The sequence below is a fragment of the Heterocephalus glaber genome, unplaced genomic scaffold (genome assembly GCF_053883595.1).
Source record: "Heterocephalus glaber isolate CG9 unplaced genomic scaffold, H.glaber_assembly_v1.0 deba00001497, whole genome shotgun sequence".
Lineage (NCBI taxonomy): Eukaryota > Metazoa > Chordata > Mammalia > Rodentia > Bathyergidae > Heterocephalus > Heterocephalus glaber.
The window spans coordinates 11,133,535-11,151,191 of NW_028258320.1; the positions used below are offsets into that span (position 1 = coordinate 11,133,535).

At 47.9% G+C, this 17,657-nt stretch overlaps 1 protein-coding gene across 29 annotated transcripts in view; it reads left to right on the plus strand.

The window, feature by feature from the left end:
• Positions 1 to 17,657, plus strand: part of Kcnma1 (potassium calcium-activated channel subfamily M alpha 1) — a 732,631-nt gene that overhangs the window by 66,617 nt on the left and 648,357 nt on the right. Inside the window, exon 1 of one of the 29 annotated variants that reach the window (XM_021259666.2) lies at positions 1,772 to 2,092. The exons of the other annotated variants lie outside the window; for them this stretch is intronic. The gene's annotated coding sequence lies outside the window, so the exon portion shown is untranslated. Of the gene's footprint in view, positions 1 to 1,771; positions 2,093 to 17,657 lie in introns of those variants that run through there. 29 annotated transcript variants of the gene reach the window in all.

The following is a 17,657-nucleotide window of genomic DNA, read 5'->3' on the forward strand; positions in this document are numbered from 1 at the left end:
TTCTATTTTGAGACAGGGTCTCCTAAATTGATAAGTTGCCCAGAATGGGCTTGAATTTGTGATCCCCATCTCAGTCTCCAAGAGTGCTGGGATTATAGGTATCCACCACCATCCTGAGGGTACATTCCTAGGCAGTCATTCTTAAGGTCCCTTTTTGTTTTTCCACTTACAAAATGTTTTTTTTTTCCCCTCATTTACCTGTCATTGCTGCCTAATGCTGTATCAAGTGAATAGAAGAGAAATGAGAGGGGAGAAACAGAGAAAGGTTTTAGGGAAGAGAATATTCCCAGGGGTGCAGACACTGCCATCGCCTATCTGAAGGTCCTCAAAGGGGACGAGACATCAGCGTGCTCTGCTTCGCTGGTGAAAGACTTAGGGGTCTGGGAGGGAGGCTACATTCATACACCACCTGTGGCACAGCCGGCATCCTGGGCCCTCGCTCCTTGGGATGTTCAGGCTGTTCATGCCAGGGAGACCACCTCTAACCTAGTACCCATCCTATTTACCACTCACTGATCACCAACCCCAGGAAAGTCCTAGGCACCGGGCCACATAAACCCATCCAATTCTCACACGTGCCTTCCTGGCTGGGACCTGTCACACCATCTTCCCCACTGGGGAGGAGCTGGGTCTGGAACCCACAGTCTCATGCGTGCTGTGTCATCCAAGCCTGCAGCACAGAGCCACAGCCTAGTCCGAGGATCCACCTTGGATCCCTCCTCACTGTGGGTTCAACCCACAGCCCTCCCTTCCACACCTTTTCCCGTGCTTTCTTTCTGTCATCGTCTTCACTGGCACATTAACATCACCTTAGACAGCTGTTGCAAGGGTGCATTTTGGGGAAAATATGCTCAGAACCGAAGCTCTCTCTGCCTCCCCGCCTGCCTTCTTCTCTCTGTGAAGTCCATCTCCTTTAAGGGAGAGGTCACTATTGAGTCCTTGGAGTTGTTATCCAAAAAGGGACTGGCTCAGCCTGGAGGGACCCAGGAAGGGGAAGGTGACTGCTTAGGCCGGCTGGTGCTGGACATGGGGCAGGGGGACTGGGGGACACTTGAGGTCTGGTCTCAAGCGGACAGTCCCCAAGGGTGGCCTCTGATGAGCTCCTGGAGCACGATTCAGCCTCTCTCACCATCTGCCTGAGTTCCTGCGCCTGTTTCACTCCCTTCTTCTTTTTTTTTTCATTAAGTTTATTGGTACATTTTAGGTATAAAATACAGTTACATTCCTCGTTGGGATCTTATACCTTTACATGGTGTATCTTAGTTCTTATTTTTCACTCTCTTCTTCAGGCTGTCCCACATGCAGCTGCTGGATTAATCTCCCAAAATACTGATTTCATGATGTCACTCCCTGCTCAGAACTCCCTTTGCTACGCTGTGCTCAGAAGCCCCAGCTCCTGTAGCCTGAAGTCTCTGTCCTCCTACCCCAGTTTCCCTTTCCATCCTTACTCCCTTGGAACCCTGTGATTCCCACTCCCCCCATTCCTGGAGTCTGCAGTGTGCCCTGCACCTGCCTTCCCAACACACTTCTTTCTGGCTATATCTGGGGTTCCATCCTCTCTAGTGATCCAAGTTCCTTGCTTTGCTGGGTCTCACTCATTCAGCTCTCAGCTACTATGAGGCAGCTGAGTACCAGGAATGGGCTGGGAAAACAGAGGCCACCAAGACAGATCTGCCCTTGACCAACTCTCAACCTTGGGAAGGGGCCCGTGTGAAAGAAGCTTTGATCAGCACTACTCCAGCCATGTACAAAGCCTTCCCTTCAAAGCAGCCTTTCCCAATTGCTCTAGCTCTGTGAACTTCCCCTTTTCTGAAGCCCTGTGGGCCACTGTCTCTGTTTTTCTCTTTTAGTTCCTTGTTTTTTGTGCCTCGTACAACCCAGTTGCTTTTATTGCCAGTGTCTCTTAGATTTCATCCCAAGGAACATACCACACTGCCTAGCACTGCACTATGTGCTTAATAATAGGAATGCATGCTTATATTGAGCTCTGATTGCAAATCCTGTTCACATCCATGACTGCTCTTGCTCCCCATAACAAAACAACCCTGTGGAACAGGCAGGACAAATATGATGAGCCTCAGTTTGCAGAGCGGTAAGTGACCTGCTCACCGGCGCACAGTTCCTAAGCGGCAGGGTCGGGTGGGGCTCAGGGTCGTGCTGAGGGTATGGCACTGACCCCAGAGAAGGATAGACGAGTGCCGGCCTGTCCTGTGGACTCTCCCTGGCCTCCGTATGGAAGGAATGTGTTAGGAGATCACGAGAGGGTGGGAGAAAGATCTGGAGGCTGCAGTGCCTCTAAGAACAAGGGAGGGACATTGGCAGTTTGGGGCTGCTTGAATAAAGGGTGATTTGTATCCTGGGTTCTTCTTATCTGGGCACTCCAGTCCTCCTCTTCCTCCCTGATGCTGAGGATAGCTTTTTGGGTGAGAGCAGTGCTGGGCTTAAGCTGGAAAAGGATATGTGGGAAGACAGCCAAGGCTGGGGACAGTGGAAGGACTTGTAGGTTCTCCCTGGAGTAGCAAGGGGTCTTGGTAACATTATTATAGACAGCTAAGTTAGGTATAAATATTACAGGTAGTGACAGGGCTAGGCTCCTGAGGGAGTCAGTGCAGAAGATAAGAACACATTACAACTGTGGCTGGAGGCAGATTCCTTGAAGTCCTGGTCTCAAGATAAAGATGGAATGACTAGGCCTACACGCCTCCCCAAGGGATAAACAATATACTATAATTGGTATTACCTGGTCTGGTAAAGTCTAGATACACATCAGTCACCCAGGTGGATGACCAGGACCTCCTGACTCATCTCTTCCAAAAAAGGCCCTTGTTTTTCCATGTACACTTACTACAGGACTCCCTTCCCCATTGGATCGATGTTATCTAAGCAGCTATACTTGTAATCTTACTGGATGACATAGCTTTGTCCCATGTTGTACCCACCTCGTGGTTTTGCTCTAAAATGCTTCCTCTGTAAAGTGGAGTCTGAAGCAGCTCACTTGGGTCCCCTCCTGCCTCTCAGAAGCTCTCTCTCTCAATTAATATTTCCTACTCCTAACCTCCATTGTTCCTCAGAATTCATTCTTCGATTTTGGGGAGCACAAACTTGGCGCATCAGACTCTAGCCCACTGGGAGTTATGTTATTTCCTTTGTATCATTTGGAGGTCCTACATCAGTCAATTAAAATTAATTTAAAGTCAATTAAAGACATGGTTTTCTTATCTCCCGGATGGGAGGGAAGGCTTCAGGCCCAACCCTTGCTTAAGACTTTCAGAATTCTATGCCATGCTTATAGTATTAGTAGGACCAGGCACAGTGTACAGAAAGTTGGATTCCAGCTCCCTTTCACCCTGCCTGTCGATTTTCACCTTTGCAGTTACAGTAAAGGTGCTGCCCTGTGAACATTAGCTGGCTTTTGAAGCTCAGCTGTCTGAGCTACCTATGTATTTAAAAAGAACCTTACCTTGCTTTAACAAGAACAAAGTGTGTTTCTCTAGCCTGGGCATGAATCAAAAATAGTTGAAAAATTTTTTTGTCGTTGTTGCTCAAGTTTAAAAATAAAAAGTCACCTTTGGGCTGAGATCCAGAATGGAAAATTTCAGAGCATGAGAGTAATCTTTTCCCCATCGGTACTGGGCAAGGGACAACAGGCGTTCTGATGGAAAGCTGTGTGTAAATATCAACCATGAGTCCCACAACTTTATTGCCTTGCGGTGCCTGCTGGCTTAGGATGTCCTCAGCAAAAAGGCTTTCTCCATCGTCCTGGCCCAGCAGAAGATACAGAGTATGGAGGGATGTGTGTGACAGAAAGCAAGTGATTGGACGGCAAAGGGGGAGGCAATTGCAGTTAAGCTGCAGCTTCTACCAAAGTGGCTTTTGTCACACAAAGTGCAGGTTAGCACCTCAAATGGCTGACAACTAAGGCTCTAGATTGGTGGTGACCAGCATCCAGAAGGAATGAAGGCCCTAGGGAATTGAGTTGGGAAGTGACAATACAGATGGGGATTCCCTGGAGTTTTCATTGAAAAAAAAAAAAAAATCTGGACGGCCTGTGACTGTTGAAGTGAACTTTGAAGGGCATTATGTAAAGCTTTGTTTGTTTGCCATCCTCCAGTTTTATGGTTCAATATTATTAAGGTTTGAAGAAACTGTTTTCTGTATGTCAGTTTTACTGTTTCTGACAACAGCTTCCGAGGAAGTATACGTTTGTGCAACAGACGGCCTCGGCTGTTAAATCTAAATTTAGAAGCCGCCTCTTTTGGGTGCTGAAATCAGTCACACAAAATTCAGGTGCTTGCTCAAAAAATTGGAATACCCATAAGATGGGCAAATCCCTGGTGGAAATTAGACAGCTGAGCCTATCTTTTAGGATCCTGGGGTTGGCAGAGGGTGGCACACCAGTGATGGGCTTGCCTTAGACATGGGTGCCAGTATATTAATGGACCAGAATCAGCATGCATGGAGAGAGCACAGGAAACCACTGATAGGTCCCAGAGCACATTATGGGGCCTTTTTGGTATCTGGGTTTTCATCTGGAATCTATCCCTTTCTAGCTGTCTGTCCTTGGGCACCAAGCTTCACACGTGGCCTTGGTTTCTCTGTCCATAAAATGAGGCCATATATGTATATATGAGGGTATATATGTATAGATTATACAGAGTGTAGATATGAGCCATTTCCTGATCCAGAGCTTGGGATTAATATACAGAAATTCAGAGTTGCAACTAAGAGCTTTAGTTCTCTCTTATCTGGGCTATTTGTAGTGGTCAAAATTGATAACATCGTGAAAAGCTTCTCTGACAGCTCAAGTAGACATTGCCCTACATTCTTTGCATCTCTGCATCACCCACCCTTCTCTGAAAGCTCTATGGGCCTCCTCAAAAGCAGCTGGGAAAGACTTAACAGCCAGCAGCCAGAACTCTCCAGCCCAAGGCCTACACATCTGTCTGTTTTGAAGGTTGTGGGTCTGACTTCTGGTCTTAAATGTGTTGACCATCCTCCTGGTTGACAGGTGCAGCCTCCGGGCAGGGCCCACACGAATGACGTCACTTCTCTGAGTCTCTGTTTTTGAACTCAAAGAGGGGACTACTCATAAGCAGTGAGGTGGAGGGCAGTGTGCAGGTGGAATCTGAAGCCTGACTCCTAGTCCTGGCCTTGTCATTCACTTACTGTATTAGTGACTTTGGACAAGTTGAGTAGCCTTTCTTGCTCCAGTCCACTAGTTGTACAGGGAGGATGATAAGAGCACCTGCCTTACTGAGCTTTACTGAGCTGATAGGGATGAGGATGGATGGTGGGAGTGGTGGGGAAGGGGAAGTCAAAGGGTCAAGATGTGATATGTGTTTGTGTGTGTGTGTGTGTGTGCATACCAGCTCCCCAGGAGGAATGTATTTATCATGGATCACAAACATACACTAATAAGAAAGAGGAAATAAAAGGTAAAAGCATCTAAACTCATTCCTAAAATAAAGCCAACTTAATTATACTGTCCTCTTTATATATTACTGAATTGGTTTGATAACATTTTATTGAAAATTTTGCATTTGTGTTCATGGGCGATATTATTCTCAGATATTTGGTATCATGACAGTCCCCACATCATAACATTACCCAGGAAATATTACTTCCTCTGAATTTTGGAAGAAGTTGTTTATTATTTATTATTTGAATGTAGACTTCACCAGTGAAGCCATTTGGGTCTACATTTTTTCTTTATGGAAAATGTTTTTAAATATAAATTTATTGAGTTCTATAATAGGGCTGTTCAAGTTATCTGCATTCTTATGAATGATCTTTGGTAATTTGTATCTTACAAGAAACATGGCCATTTCTTGTCCATTTTCAAATCCACTGAAATAAAGCTTTTCTGAAAAAGGGGTCCAAATAATACACAAGAAATGCTAGAATAGAATAAGGTTGTAGAAGTGCTGGCTGTGTGTATGTGTGTGTGCATGTGCACATGTGTGTGTGTGTTATTCATATGTACACCTGTATCACTGAACTTCATAACAGTGGTCCCTTGGCATCCAAGATTTCCCTCCCATACCAAAATCAGCAGATGCTCAATTCCCTATATTAATGGTGCAACATTTTCACATTACCTATGCACACCCTATTGGGTAATTTAAACCATCTCTAGATTATTTAGAATACCTAATACAATGTCAGTGCTATGCTAATAGTTGTTATACTGTCCTGTTTTAGCAAGAAGGACAAGAAAGAGTCTATGTTCTACATAGGTCCATTTGTTTTCAGTCTCCAGTTGGTTGAGTTCATGGATGCTGAGTCTATGGATAGGGAAGGCTGACTATGCACATCAAGTGAGATAACTGTATTCGACATCCACTGAGATAATGTGTGTCAAGCCCCAAGCACAATTCTTGACAAATAGTTTCAGTGAATGTTAGCTTTCATCAGAGCAGGTCCTATTGGGGGAGAAATCGTTCTGTTTTTGTATAGTTTCACTTCGTGTCTTATTCAAGATCTATACTATTTCTGATTGAAAAAATGGGGTTGATACATTGTCAGGAGATGTCTTTCACCTGCCCCAGCCTCACTATATACACACAAACCTCCTTTCTCCATAGGCCTGCAGGGTGGTGGTACCCATAGAGATGGGGAGCCTGCCTACAGAGCAGAAGGGAAGCGCCTTTTGGGAAGAACCCTAGCGTTTGAGGAAGGCTCCGTGGAGCCCACACCTCTGGTTTGTTTGGGACTATAGGGGCTTTAGAGGAGGGAATGCAATTGTGGTGGAGTCTAGGCCCAGCTCTGGGAGTGGGAAGCTCAGATGAGACAATTCTCCTTTAGGTGTCCTGGCCAGGGTTAGGAGGTGTGGGGCTGAGGTCCACCCTTCCCAGGAAAGTCAAAGCGGTTCTGGAGACCACTTAAGTGAAGCTTTGGAGGCTGACAAAGCAATTACTCAATCCCTAGGAAACATGACGCTAGTGTCCAGAGCCAGCACCATTGAGAAGAGAGGCCACAGGCTGCAGGGATCTGGAACCACCTCGAGGGGCACCTTGCACTTCCTCCATGTTGTTTTAGGTTGTCCCCAAGAGACCAGTATTAGGTCCTGTCTCTTCTGGATCAGGTGGGAATGACCCAAATGACTACCAAGTGATGCCAGGTGACAGAGGAAGGGCAGACCAAGGCCATGAAGAGTGACTAGCCATCTGGGGCTGAAACCCCCACGCTCAACTAACCTATGAGGCCCTTTCAGACACATGGCCTGAAGCCAGTCACATTTCTGCCATAGTTTGGATCTTAAATGTCATTCCCATGAGTTGAAGTCTTGCTTCCTGAGATGGTGGAAGCTATAAGAGGTGAGGCCTAGTGGGAGGTATCTAGCTCACTAGAGGAGTGACCTGGAACAGGATGGTGGGACCCCAGACTTATCTTTTGCCTCTCTCTTTCTCATCCTGGCCATGAGGTGTGCAGTTTGCCTCAGCCATGGCACCTGCCATACCATAATGTGCTGTTTCACCACAGACCCAAAACAATTGAGCCAATCAATCAGGGGATGAAACCTCTGAAACTGTGAGCCAGGGTAAACCTTTGCTCTTTTGCATTGATTATCTCAAGTATTTGTTGCAGTAATTGGAAGCTAACTATCACACATTCCCAGCACAGCCCTGGAGCCTGAGTGTGCACTGCTGGGTTATAAGAAAGCTGTATGAGCAGCTGTGCATCTCAAGTGTGTGGGCCGTGGATGTTTTAAGGAAAGAAAGTCTTGTTAGAAATCATTTTTGTCCAGAAAGGTGTGAGGCCCACTGGGGACAGTGTCCATTGTCGAGATGTCTAGTTCCATGCTTACTTCCGAGGGTCTACTTCTATGGCTTTCTTCCTTCTTTCGTGTAGATTGGCAGAGTTCTTACTTGGAATCTCAGGGCTGCAGTCTGGACCTTACCTGAGACACAGAAGTATTCTCAGCTAGTAGAGGCAACCTATGGGGCAAGAACTGGGCATCTGTATTATCCATCCCAGGCCCATTGTTTCTGCCTCCTTGACTACCCACTGCTGAAGTCATTGGACAGTGAGCCAGGTGATACCAGCTTTCATGTGGCAGCTCATGTCCTTGGAACTGGCCAGAAGCCATGGCCTTGTCTCCCTGGGACATCTGTTAGCTGATGGTCCCCACAAGACATTCCAGTGCTGGGTTCAAGCTGGTAAACCATGGGCAAGAGTTCTCAGCTGCTTGGCTCTCCCTTCCTCCTCCACCAGCATCATCCTGATCAAGAGGATCTGATGAAGAGGATCCTGATCAAGAGGATCTCTACTCTTGACTCAGTGAGGAGGGGTGTTTAGCACATTTCTGCCTTTAGAAGTCTGCACCCCAAGGGAGGTGCCATCTGTGTATTGCCTGACTCATGAGGCAAGTCCTGCCACCCATGTTCTTACTAGAATCAGAACATCCCAGGAGGCAGCTGGAATCAGGAGAAGCATGACTTTCTGAGCCTTTTCCTCTACCATCCAAGAGGATAAGACTACCTATCTCACAGGTTTATTGTGAAGATCAAATGGGATGGAGACTCAAGAAAGCTTTGCAAATCATTCAGCTCAAAGTGAAGGAAATAATGAAGCATGATTAATTAACATTACCATTTTAAGCATTTGTTAGTATTTGCCTACCGAGATGCCTCTTTCGCCCTGTGCAGTCTTTCTTCAAGTCTACTCCAGGATCTTAGCTTATCTGCTTAGGGAACTGTATAAATAGGAAAAAGAAATAATTTCTGGGGAGTCTAAATTTCTTAACTTGCCCATACATCTTTAAAAAATGTATAAAATATGGTGGAGGGGGATTGAGAATCATCCAGTCCCTTTTTTCATTGCACATTATTACTGTTTTTCTACGTTCCCTGCTCATCTCTGAAAGCTCTAAAGAGAATGAGAGTTATATTCTCTGTCAGTACCCACGAGTCCCCCATGAACCATCTAAATAGTACCGAACTACACACTTGGCTCATAAACCCAGTAGGGCTAACATTGTAGACCTGTTTCTGTCCCCTCTGACTGTCTGGGTGTTTGTATTTGTCTGCACATCCTTTATGGTCAGAGTATACTCTGTGCAGAAGCTTGTACCCTCCTAGCTGGAGAATGCCCATAACTCATGAAACCAACATTGGAGGGCTAATTGTGGGCCTTGATTCGTAGTGTTCCTGAAAGCCTTGGGGCAAGATTACACTGTCTTTTGACAGTGATTGACAGCTTTCAAGATTGAAACAATGAGCCCAGAGCCCCCAGTTCCCTGCAGCCCACTCTGGAAGTAATTTCTTGGGGTAGCTTTTCCTGTCTTCCAGAGACCTGCCTCTGTGCTGGTCTGTGCTCAGTGTATTTCGCATCCATCTCCTGCTCTTTGGCCAGAATTAATTGCCAGTGTTATCCGAAGGAGTTTTTATATTAGTCTCAACCAGCTACTGCTGCTAGAGGACCATCAACTATAATGTAAGCTCTATTCCTACAGTGACTTCCAATCCGCCCTCACAGGGGCCATAGGGGATTGGTTTGCACAGTTAGGGTTTGTTTGTGCCTGTGATTGGTGGCCTGGAGCCTGGGACTGGGGAAACCCCCTAGGAGTTGCATGTTCCAAGGCATTTTAGCTCACAGGCATGCGACATCATGGCGCGACTCTTGGGTGTTGATGGAAGATGGTTCCCTGGAAGTGGGCGTGAAGCGCTTGTTGAGTGTATTCGTGACTTGGGGATCCATGCTCATCTTGATCTTCAGTGCTGGGTGGATCTGGCCCATATCTCAGCATCCTGGCTTCCACCTGATACAGCAGGATCATGGCTTTGAGATGAGGGAGGGGTGGAAGCTCTGTGCTGTTGTCACTGCCTTCATTATCATCACTTCCACAGAGAGCTCTTTAGAGGTCGCATAGTCTGTCACCTGAATTTGGAGTTTTAATCCCTCCCAATCATTTTTAGAGCTATAATTTTTTTTAGTACTGGGAATTAAACCTGGGAAATGCTTATTAAGTACTCTACCACTGAGCTACATTCCTAACCCTTTCTATTTTTTGAGCCAGTGTCACACTAAGTTACCCAGACTGGCCTTGAACTTATGATCCTCCTGCCTCATCCTCCTGAGTAGCTGGGATTATAGGCATACACAACTATCCCCAGTTTAATTTCTTTTTTTTAAGAGGAAAGAAATAGGCTCAGAGAGGTAGGTGACCTGCCAAGCACCCCCTGATGGTGGGTAGCCAAAAGGGCTTAGAACTGTGATTTGATGCCAAAGCCCAAGCTCTCTGGCCACATCTTTCAACTTTGTAGATTCTTGCCAGTCCTCTTGAGAGGAGGTTAAAAGATCTTTGGAAGCATGCATATTGCTATTGCTGTTTAAAGAGGAGGCTCACTATTTGTCTAAGTTAATTCTCAGGTAGTGATGATCCAAGATGTAATAGCTCGTCAGCATTTAGCTAGGTGATGCCCACACAGAGCCAGAGGCCCCCAAACATAACCAGGATTCTCAGTTCTGCAACACGGAACTTCATGAGGTTCTGTGTGAGTGAAGAGTGTGCAGCTACGTTGGGTCTCTGCACTGTTCCCTTTTCATCTGTTTACCTTATCCTCCAAATTATTTTACCATGTACCCTGCACCAAATGGAAAATGTTGTTTTCAAGTTGTGAATGTTGGAACCCTTCAAGATACTCAGCACAGGACTCTGATTAAAGCTTCAAGAAGCTCTTGGATTATTTATTTTTGTAAAATTGAACTAGTAAAACAATCGCACACCCATTTTTAAAGTTCAGTTCAGAAAGACAACCTTAAAAACATGGGTGGCACTGAGGTGGTTATTTTAGTAAGTAATTTTTCTTCTTCCTGGAAGCAGAAAGGTTAGTTATTTTTTGATTCTCATATTCAGGTTATTTCTCCAAGATCTACATTTCTGGCTTTTTCTCCCACCTAGCTCCACAAGGTCTTCATTCTTGGATACTCACCTTCTTAGAATGTCCAAAAATGACTCTGGATCCTTTGAATTTTATTTGGGTTCAAATCAAGTCCCAAGAAACTCCACAGAGCCTTGTAATTTTGCCAGGTGGTCACCCTGGCCTGGAGGAAGGGCCCTGTCGATTCTTTCCCTGAGGTAGACAGTCACATGCCACCACTTCTCTGGTTCCTCAGCCACTCAGGTCACCTCTCTAGGGTGAATGTTCTTCTCTTCCTTAAATCTGTACTGGACCCGGGCTTCTCCATCTGATACACTGTCCTAGGATGTGTACCTGTGTGTTTCTGTGTGTGTGGTAGTGAAGACATGGCCAGAGAAGAGGAGCACATACAGACTTCTCACTAGGAAGTGGTGTTTTTGGGTGAACTCATTTTTATATGATGGTGGAAGTTCAGAGGATGCCACTGCCAACCCAAAGCACACCCCTTTGTGATCACCTTCCTTGCTTAATTAATGTTTTCCACCTCTGCTAAGCCTTTAAAGCCCCACCTGGTCCCTGAGCCATACTGTTGTGGTTGGCTCTGTGCCACATCTGTGCAGCTGGACAGTTCAGGTGCAGAGCAGGCTTTGGAGATGGCCCCTTCCTAGAGCAGGGCCTTGGTGGCCCCTTCAACCATGAGCAAGGGCTCTTCTGTGGGTTTCTTTATTTCCAAACTGCAAATGTGATTTCTGTGCCATCTCACTCACCTTGTGAGACAAAGAACTGGTACTATTTTGTCATCTGTGGCTGTCTTCAGGGAGCTGTGGATGGTTTCTCTGCTGCATCCTGTGGCATCCCCTGGGCTTCCAGAGAATGGAAAGAGCTAACTTGTGCCCGCTTAGGAAAATCTGGCCTTGGCCAGGCCCCAAGGATTTGTGGGGCCTGCTCTGAAGAGCTTGTATTGGCCTGCGGTGGAGCAACCTGTGGGTACCTCTGTCCAGTATCTATTGACAGTGACTTTGGCTGGTGGTTCCCAATCACCCATTGGGCCAACAAAATCCATCTTCCTAGGACTTTCTCAAAGGGACTATGCAGGAGTGGAATGCAAAATACATACTTATCATATTTCACGAAAATAAATACTCCAAGAGCTTCTTGAAGCTTTAATCAGAGTCCTATGCTAATGGTGCTGATCTAATGTTGAGAACCACTACTGGACTCCACTGGTCCTCCAGGTGGTGGAGAAGGGAGGGGAGGAGAGAAGGACACTTGGGAGAGATCTTTGCTCCTTTTGGTTGCTTTGAGATCAGCTCCTGCTAATGGCTTTGTGGCATTTGGAACAGCCTGCTATTGTCACTGACCCTGGGCTGGAGTTAGCAGTACATACAGGTGCTGGTGGGCTATTACCCGGGGACACCCTTGAGACAGATTCAGATGGACCAGGTGGGCTCACTGCTGAGTGACTCAGTACCTTCCCCTGGCTGCCCTGGCCCACAGAGGCACTGGGCCTTGGCTGGGTGTACATTATGAATGAGCAAGTGGCTCACAGGTGCAGGGTTGCCTGGTAACTGCCCAGTGGGAGGCTGGCTCACCTCTTAGGCCAGTGCTCACTCTGGGCCCAGTGGAGAGGAACATTCACTTCACCCATGTGCGCAGTGTGGCCACATCCTGTCTTCCAAGTGCTGCTTTCTTCACTGCAGAAGGAGAGGAGGCCTAGGCTGAAGAGCCACTGATTCATGAGGGCAACTCAGGGACGTTGAAAATATCGACGGGCTGTCTTTTAAAAATGCAAGCCAAAAATAGTTTCATGGTGCCCCAAGGGGGCAAAACTTTTTTTACAAAAGCATTTATATTTCCCAGTTCACCCAATAAAAAATGACACTGAGGAAACTGGCCTTGCTCTTTCATACTAAAATGTTAATGTCTGGGCTCCTTGGGAAGTAGCAATGCAGAGAGAGCTTCCTACATTCCTGCGTTCTGAATGAGGCCAAGGGTCGCACCAGGAAGCTGGATCACAAAGGTCCCCAGGTCTGGTGTGTGCACAAGAGAAAATCATGAACTCCATGGCAAAGGCAGGCAGAATAAAGCTCTACTCTCTGGAGTGCTAAGTTCCAGTAATTGAAACTGCATGTGTCAGAAGGGGTGCAGAGAGCAGGGGCGCTCACGCAGGTGGTTGTCCGTCCCCTTGCTGCTCGTGTGACCCCACGGGGTGCTCATGGTAGCTGCAATCTAGATGGTGCTGAGTGCTTGCCCTCTATTAACCCTTTTAGTCCTCCCTACACCCCCGAAATATGCGTGCAAAGTATTGTTCCTGTTTTCAGATGAGAAAACAGACTCAGAGAATGACGTGCAAATCACTCAGCTGAGAAGTGGAGGATATAGGATTCCAACCCAGGAAGGGCAGGTGTTCTGCCGAGCTTCTGGTTTAACCTCAGCATGGTGCTTCCTTTTCCAGAAGCAGAGGACAGGTGGTCCAGGCTGTGCAGCCCATGTGACACTGCCTGTCCCCTTGCACTGGCACTGCCTTCCCTTTGTAGAACTTGTTCCAGCTCTAGGCCCATTCTCCTGGCCTTCCGTGTCCACTCTTTTCCTGACCCCTCCAGGTTTCAGGAATGCCTGGAAATTGCACATTTGTCCAGGGAGTTTATCCCACTCAAGGAAGTCCAGGCCTCTAGCAGATGCTCCATCTCTTCCTGGCTTTTTCGGCCTTTCAGTGGGCTGGGCTGTGCAGGCATAGATAAGTGTGGAATCATGATGTCCTTTTTGTGGAAATCCACTTACCAGAGCCGTCCCGGAAGGAGAGGGTGACTTCTGGCTATGCCTCTGCCCTCTGAGTAGTGGGCTAGAGCAGCTGTACCAGCCAGGCTGGGTGGCAGGATTTCAGACCCCCTGGGGCTCCATGCACACCCTGCTAGGGGGGTGGTACCCACATTGGGGCATCAGTAGACTCCTAGGTAGAATCCCCAAGCATCACTGTGACCAGAAATCTTTAAGGATGCATCTATTCCGTCAGCGTGCTGCCCCAGCACTGGGCAGGACCGGTTAAGTTGGAGAGAGTTCCTGGCCTCCTGGAGGGGCAGCCTCAAGTCTGAGGTGGTGATGTGTCAGTGCAAAGCACCCATTGTGGGGCTCGGGGGCTTGGCATCCAGTCTGCTTCTGCTCTTCTCTTTGTGGGCCTCAGTTTTCTCATCTGAAAAAGGAGGTCATTAGAAATTTAGAGCCTTTAAGAATTTCTCACTGGATATGACATTTGTGTGGGGAGTATTTTCCCACTATGGCTCAGGGAGCTCTGTGCTTCTGCCTCTGACTTTGGATGAATTTGAATTTGGATACACATAATTCTTTCTGGGGAGAGGACAAGAAAGGTGAATGAGGCCTTTCTCCGTCCCTCTCCTCAAGATATAGGCACATAAGCCAAGCCGCCGCTCTCTGCACAACATTGAATGAATAAACTTGGGTAGGTTTTCCTGTCACTCCATGATATATGTGCTTGATTTCATATAAAAATAGTGTTCGCCTCACACCTTTAAGTCAGTTTTATACTCCAGTGTACTCCAGTGTGTCCCCTGAGTATCGAGTGTCTCTCCAACACCATCTGAGTTGGAGTCTTACATCTGGGAGGAGAAACCTGGAAACAGGGCCTGTGGCACTGCCGAGGCTGGGGGCAACATGCGCTTCGTGCCTCAGAAAAGGTCTCATTTTCACACTGCTTCTAGCATCTTTCCTTCACAGACTTAGTGATGATGTCAGCCTCTTACCTTAAAGACGCTCCATTTCTGGAAGCATGCTCGAGGAAGAACACGCAGCCATACTTCTGCCCTGACCCAGCCAGCCGGGTTCCCTGGAGAGCCCGAGTCTGAGGTGCTTGTTGGGTCTGTTCTCCAAGGCCCCTTCTTGCTCTTGCATTTGGGAGCCTACATGAGATCGCAAAGCTGAGTCAGGCACATTGACAACTGTGTCGATGGCGGAACAGTGTGCTAATCCACGAGACGAAGGAGAAAGCCAGGCAGGAGAAGCTGTGAAGTCCCAGAGGGAGCTCCAGGGCCCCAGAGATTTCTCCTCACTTCCAGCCACAAAGGAAGACAGCTTGGGCTACTGAGGCACCTCCTGGGAACGAGCTCGGGAAAGTCTACACTGCAGGTGCTTGGAAGAAAGGCAGCCCGAGACAGAGCTGTTATCAGATAGGAGCCTCTGGGGAGGGCGGATCCGCTGGGGCTGAGAACGGGCCGGACATCGCTTTGCTTTCTCCAGCCTTCCATCCCCCCATTCCATGTACCCGGAGACGGCTCTGTCTTTTCCTTCTTTTGCTGTCTCCTTTCTCTACCCTGGCCCTGGTGGTGAGCGGACAGGCACGCGCATTTTTGCCAGACATGAAAATAGTCTCCTGGTGGTTGCGTGGGGGCCTCTGTGCAGACCTGAACCTTACACCTGTCCTTCACACCTGGCTGTGCTCTCTGCCCTCTTAGCATCCTCCTCTTCTAGAAGGGAAGCTGTGAGCCGCCCGAAGAAGCCAGTGGTTGCCTCCTCCAGCACTGGTAGTGGGGCAAAAGGGGAGCTACGTGCCCCTGCCTCTCTAGTTTCACCCTCCTCTGAAGGGTATCTCAATTCTCAGCTAGATTACCAAGATCTAGCTTTAAGGTGGTGGCCCAGGGTTGGGACCTAGCTTTCTAACCTTCCCTGATGCCTGACGTTGCGTTGGAAACCTGGCTGGGACATTTATACAGGGTGGTACTGAGAATGTGAGGACAGAGAAAGGGAAGCAAGGGGAGTGTTGGTCGGCTTTGATCGCTACAATGAGATACTGGGTACACCCTGCTGGCATCCTTGTTTTGGTCCCCTCCATGGGCTGGGGTCAGTTCTCTTCCTGCACAACTAGATACTTGCCCTCCTGCCAACTCCTAGGTAGGAGGATTTGGCCCAGAGAAAGAGATGCAAGACCGCCCCTTCTCAGGAAAGGGGTGACCTTCTTCCTCAGGATGACAAAGAAAGAATTTAGCACCCCTGGCCAGCATGGAAGACACCAGGACACTGACATTGCCTTCTCTGCAGAGGTAGGATAGCCTGGTGGTTAGGTATGTGTGCCCTAAGGGTTGTATCACTGCCCCTACCCCTGATTTTTCCTAGCAGTATCATCCTGGGAAAATAGCTCTGGTGCTGTGCTTAGCTCCCTTATCTGTCACATGCATATTTAGAGTGCCTACGTCAGTGCCAGGCTTACTTATGATGGCCGGGCCCATATCTCCAAGGTGTGTAGAACAGTTCCGGGTCCATAACCATTATTAGTGATTGCTTCCCAGCAGGGCTGCTATATGTGTGCGTCTAGGCCATTAGTGGCCAGAGTGGGAGGACAGCGTCCCACTCCGTGACACCAGTGTGGCACTTTCAGAGACTCATGCATGCCTTCCTCACCAGGCTCCCTCCCAGCCCTAAAGTGTGAGCTCAAGGAAGCAGAGCATTTGCCTTTCTTGTTTGTCACTCTGTCCTGACTTCCTGGAGCAGTGTCAGCTCCACAGCAGACGCTCAGTAGTTACTTCTGCAGTGACTGAGCTGTTAGATGTAGAAGGCAGTACAAATCCATTTGGCAGCAGAAACAACTGAGGCACACAGATATGAAACGACTGTCTTAAGATTGTGTAGGAGTCAGCAGTGGAGCTGGGATGAGACCCCACCCCTGCCCCGCAGTTTGGCTGAAGCAGGGGCTGCTAGCTGGGGCTCTCTAGGTCAGCCTCCTGGGTCTCCACTCTCCCTGTTGCTGCCCTGTGTGCACTTAGTGTGTGCCTGCTGGGGCTCTAGAGCTGGCAGACAAGTGGCACCTGCTGTAGGAGACTCTGCCAGGGGGCAGCTCTGGGGAGGCTTCTCACTGCTCTGGTAGGGTGGAGCGAATGGCCATCTTTCTTCTCCAGTAGGCGTTGCTCTCTTGGCGTCAGGTGCTGGGTACAGGTGCAGCAAGGCTGCGTGTTAGTGCCAGGCTTGTGGCGTTGGCTCCCTGAGGTGGTGTACAGGTTGTCCTGTAAACAGGATATCTGCCACCCAAGGCCCTGGGTACCAGGCTCCCAGGTCCTTTTTCCTTCCTGTGTGACTACAAGGGAACTCAGGGACCACCGTTTTCTCCCATTCTTTTCTCTCCTTACAAGACCGAACCAAATATATTCTAGGGATATTATTTTCTTTACAAAGGCCCAAGAAATAGTCCTAACCACTCCTGAAAGTTTTTTTAAACTGGGTGTCAGCAAATTGCTTTTTCTGTAAAAGGCCAGATAATAAATATTTTAGGCTCCATGGGCCACTTTGCTGCAGCTATTCAACCATGCCTCTGTAGCACTAAACTGGTTGTAGAGAGTGCAGAACAGATGAACATGGCTGTGTTCCAATAAAATTTTATTCGTACAGACAGTGGGCCAGGTTTGGCTGTCAAGCTATCTGAGTACTGCTTGAGTCACATAAGCCAAGGAAAAGGCAGCTCCATGTTGACTTCTGTCCTTGGCCTCTGCTTCAAAACCCTTCTCAGAGAATACTCAGGAGAGGGTCTGGAAGGTTCTGGAAACATGTACCTTCTATACAGAAGGCTTATTGTTAATGAAAACGCTGGCTTTCACCCCAAATTCCAGTTGTCCTGGGAAGGCCAAACATAAGTGGGCCTGAACAGGAGGCCCTGCCTTGGGTGAGGCTGGGCTCCTATAAAAGTTCAGGCACTTGGCTTCTTGACTCAGTATCTCCTCCCTACTTTTCTGAAGCCAAGAAAAATGATGCAAAGGCTCTCTGACCGGAGGCATAATATTTAAGGTTTAGTGGGTA